Raw genomic sequence first — 5,491 nt, forward strand, 5'->3', positions numbered from 1 at the left:
TACCCCCAATAGAAATATGCTGCTAAAATTGTCTTCCTATAAGTAAAATTGCTAATCTTACCATGATCAAACACCATAAACATGTTGATTTTTACTTGTACTCTTTATTTTATCTGTGTATAATCCTTCTCTTAATTCCTTTTTTCCCTTAAGCTCAGGACACTTTTATTTGCTTCACTCGTAAAAATAATAATAAAATAGATTTATTACATTAACATAAGGTTTTGATTCTACCAATGACAGAAGAAATGGAAACTCCTCTTCATTTGTATAGAGCTAAAACAGCAGACCAGTGTTGAGCAGGTTGGACAGCAATCGTCTAGATGTTAATGCATTGATGAGTGGCTGTAGTAATAAAGTGATTAGGTTTGTGCTTGGGGAGGAACTTGTTCGAGAGCATGCACAAGCTATAAATATTGGTAGATGGGAGATTGTTGGTGGACGTAGGTAAAATAACTGCACAGAGTGCTTTGTATTAACTACACTGAGGCCAGACATGGTTCTCTACTCTGAAAGTAAATGGATAGTTTATTTCATAAAGTTAACTGTTCTATTTGAGGATGCAGTAGATGAAGCATTCAAAAGGAAGAAGCTGAAGTTCACAGACTTGGTGGCTGAGGTGAGGGAACGTGGGTGGCAGGCACATGTAAGACTGGTGGAGATAGGTGTTAGGGAATTTTTAGCCAAGTCTGTCACATCCCTGCTTGTGCAGTTCAGCATCAGAGGCAGGAAACTAAGGGCAGCTGTGAAGTTATCAGAAACAGCTGAAAGGTCTAGTCAGTGGTTGTGGATAAGGAAAGTACAAATTATTTGGGGAATGCACTGTAGAGGTGCTATTGTTGTTGTTGGTGATGTAGCATGTAAAGTTCACATGGAACTGGTGACACTGAGCTACATTAACGGTGCCAGTGGGGCTAGGTACAGCCTTAGTCACCAGGGAGGCCAGTGTGGATTTATGGTTGTTGATGGTAAAGGGTGAGGTCAGACTGTAAAGCTCGCTTAGAGTGGGGAGAGTCTGGGACACCAGACTTCACTCTTGAGCCTTCTGGAGGTGTTGTGGACTTAATTTAGTGAAACACCAATGAGGGGCGGTGCCTAACTGGTGACCCCTGTGAAGGATCATAAACGGCCACGTCAACCTTAGTGTTGAAGGGTAGGATTCAAACAACAGACATTTTGTGGCTGCAGGTAGGAAGAGTGTGGAAGCTCTGTGTGAAGCTCTAATGGATTGGCATAGGATATTTTACATCTTATCCTGTGTGTGATTATAATTCAATCCTGTGTGTTTCTCATAATGTGTGATGTAAAAGTTTCAGTGTTGAGGTATCAAAGCTTCAGTGACTCTCCTGCAGTGCTTCTGATTCTGACAGTGGAGTTTTCAGGATTTTAGACATGGGGTGGCAATAGGGTGGATTACAATTTTTTTAAACATGATTTTATTATGAAGTGCAAGCTGGAAAAATTGAAATTCTGTCAGCCTCTGAGAAGGCATAATAGACCTCCTGTGGGAGGAAACCAGAGCACCCAGAGGAAACCCACACAGACACAGGGAGAACACACCAACTCCTCACAGACAGTCACCTGGAGCGGGAATCGAACCCACAAACTCCAGGCCCCTGGAGCTGTCTGACTGCGACACCTACCTGCTGCACCACTGTGCCGCCCAATGATGATACAGTAGAACTCTATATTATTACATGACATTTATTTATTCCACTGTTTTTTTTAGGTAAAATTGTGGTAAAAATAATTTGAATTTGGCATTGAATTTGAACCTTACAAGTGATTAGAGTAAGATGTTTTCTGCATTGCAGAAAAACCTAGCACAAAATATTAATAGAAGGACCTGCTAGCCTGTTAGCTGAAGGTATAATTGACCAGCTCGATTTTAGTTTATTTATTGTTTTGTACCGCCATTTATGCTAACTCTACATCCCATCTATTAAAACACTCTTTAAATATAATAAAACACTAAATACACAAGTCAATATTATATGTTCCTCTTAAGGACACTATACTTCTACAACTGTGTGAAAGCAGAAGTGAATGTGAGCAGTGAGGAGGTTTTTGTCATGGTGTGAATCACTGTGATACCTCTTCTTTAGCAGAGTTGTCCCATGTGTTACAGTAATACACTGCAGAGTCTCCTACTTCCACTGTATCAATTATCAAAGTGTAATCAGACTGAGACAAGTGTGTTGATGTGAATTTAGGAGACGAGAAGCCAGATCCATACTTAGGAGAGCTCCAGCTGTGAAAATTATTTAACAAATACTGTGGAACTCCTCCTGGAACCTGTTTATACCAACGAGCATCATTAATAACAGACCCCAGATTACAGTGCAGAGTGGTCTTCTCTCCTTTAGTGGCTGTGAGAACAGGGGGCTTCTGGGTCACCACAGTCACACCACTGACACCTGCAATAAAAGCAGCATCCATGTTACATTAGTTGATGCTCACATTAGATGGAAGTAAATTCTGAGGAGCTCCAGTGTTGTGAAATCTTACATGAGAGAGCAGTGAAGAGAGTGCAGAGTGCTGGCAGCATCTTGTCAGTGTGTGATATACTCTCTGTGCTGAGTGAAGAGATGAGCAGATAAAGGAGAGAGAGCAGGGGTGTGCTATAAGAGTCAGGAGGAGGAGGAGGTGAGGGAGGGGCTCTTAACTTTACACACTTTATAAAACATATATCACTGTTATGGGATAGAGAACATAGTAATGGTTATTTCCATCAACATACTGGACTTTAAAATCACGGTTGTACCTCTAAATGTACATTTTTCTTGAGAGTGTATTTATTCAGTTAAAGAAGTGAATAATGTAATGCATGAAATGTCAGCGTTTGTATTTCCATCATTCTAAGACAGGGTTAATGGTTTTCATTTGCATACAGCTAAAATAACACAGTTGTCTTGAGCAGGTGTATCCTGAGTGTGTCTCATAATGTGTTATGTTTGTGTAATGTATCAGTTTCAGTGTTGAACTGTTAATGATAACAGTGTACTACAGTTTGACAGATAAGGGACTGTGTGGAATAAAGTCACATCTACTGAACCACCTCCTCAGTGCTTCTGATTCTGACAGTGGAGTGTTCAGGGTTTATGACATGGGGTTACACAAAGGGGTATGAGCACACCAAGAGCTGGCACCTCAATCTATATCTGTGTCTGTGCACAGTATGTGCATTCTTATAGAAAGAGACATACAGTTTCAATCAAATTACACTGATGGAGTGCAGTGTAGTGTTATGAGTTTTGCCAGAGACATTTAATAGTGTAACATGGTGTTTCTCCTTGAGCAGGGGATCAAACTCTCATCTTCAGGGCACTGGTGTTTTCCACTAGGTTACACCAACCACAACATCAGTGGTTTTAAAGCAATAATCCTGAGACTGTGCTTTACATGAAGCCGAGAACCCACAGCTTGAAGTGATGTATTGCTTTACAAACTAGCTACAAAACAAAGGGCATAATTCACAAAAATAGATTCATATAATGTAACTAATAATGTAAAATAATCAGTTGTTCTGTCAAGAAATATACTTGTTTACAGCTGGCTATAGTAAAATAGGCTAAAAAATAAAACACACACCAAAGGGATCATATTACAGCACTCTAATGTGTTATAGAACATATTAATACATAGGTACATTTACTTGTTACTTTTTTAAATATCAAGGCAGAATATTGATTCGCTATATAAACACCGCTAAATGAATCAACAGATATAACAAAGCAGTGTTAAATGAAAACAGTTTATGTGTGTTCCTCATCAAGTGTTTATAGTGTGTTCTTCCTCAAGTGTGTTTGTGTGTCTGTAGGAGACATGGGGAGAGTAACGGATTTTGTGTGTTTACAGTTGTGTTTTATGGCCATTGTGTTGTGATGTGGTGTATTTTTGTTCTATTATTTTATGTTTATGTCTGTCATAAGTGAGGTTATTCATCGTTTTGTATGCACTGATCAACCATAATATTATGACCACTACCTTGTTTCTACCGTCACTATCCATTCTCTGAGCTCCACTGTCCACAGGAGCCCTTTGCAGTACTACATTTACTGACTGTAGTCCTTCTGTTGTTCTGTGTACATTGTTTGCCCCTTTTCACCCTGTTCTTCAATAGTCAGGACCACCACAGAGCAGGTATGATTTGGATGGTGGATCATTCTGAGCTGCAGTGACACTGATGTGGTGTTAGTGTGTGTTGCACTTGTACACAAGTGGATCAGACATAGCAGTGCTGTTGGAGTTTTAAAACCCTCAGTGTCACTGCTGAACTGAGAATAGTCCACTAACCAAAGAAATCCAGCCAACACCATCTTGTGTCCACTGATGAAGGACTAGAGGATGACCAACACACACCGTGCAGCAACAGATGAGCTGCTGTCTCTGACTTTACATCTACAAGGTGGACCAAAGATGTAGGTGTGTCCAATTGTGTGGACAGAGAAGAGACGTAGTGTTTAAAAACTCCAGGAGCACTGCTGTGTCTGATCCATTCATACCATCACAATGTACATGAACACATCACCACCACAAACCATGACAGAAGAAACAGAAGCTCCCCTTCATTTGTATGGAGTTAAAACACCTGAGTGGTGTTGAGGAGGTACATCAGTTTCAGTGCTACAGTACTGTGTGGAGTAAAGTCTACTGAATCTCCTCCTCAGTGCTTCTCATTCTGACAGTTGAGTATCCAGGATTTAGACATGGGGTGGCAGAAGGGGTTAAAAGCACACAAAGTAGTGGCTCCTCCTCATTATGAACAGGAAAAATGATTTGAGTTTACTTACTGTTTTATACTTTTATTTACTTCTTATGCAAACTACATCCTCTTCCCATCTATTAAAACACTCTATAAATAATATATATTATAAACTCAATACACAAGTCACTGTTATAGGTCCCTGTTAATGATTCTGTTCTTCTGCTGTTTTCTGAAAGCAGAAGTGAATGTGAGCAGTGAGGAGGTTTTTGTCATGGTGTGAATCACTGTGATACGTGTTCTTTAGCAGAGCTGTCATATGTGTGACAGTAATACACTGCAGAGTCTCCTACCTCCACTGTATCAATTATCAAAGTGTAATCAGATTTAGATGAGTGTGCTGATGTGAATTTAGGAGACGAGAAGCCAGATCCATATGAAGGAGAGCTCCAGCTGTGATAATTCCTTAACACAAACTGTGGAACTCCTCCTGGAACCTGTTTATACCATCGAGCAGACTGATCTGTAACAGACCCTAGATTACAGTGCAGAGTGGTCTTCTCTCCTTTAGTGGCTGTGAGAACAGGGGGCTTCTGGGTCACCACAGTCACACCACTGACACCTGCAATAAAAGCAGCATCCATGTTACATTAGTTGATGCTCACATTAGATGGAGGTAAATTCTGAGGAGCTCCAGTGTTGTGAAATCTTACATGAGAGAGCAGTGAAGAGAGTGCAGAGTGCTGGCAGCATCTTGTCAGTGTGTGATGACTCTGTGTGCTGAGT

The sequence above is a fragment of the Hoplias malabaricus genome, chromosome 13 (assembly GCF_029633855.1).
Source record: "Hoplias malabaricus isolate fHopMal1 chromosome 13, fHopMal1.hap1, whole genome shotgun sequence".
NCBI classification, from domain to species: domain Eukaryota; kingdom Metazoa; phylum Chordata; class Actinopteri; order Characiformes; family Erythrinidae; genus Hoplias; species Hoplias malabaricus.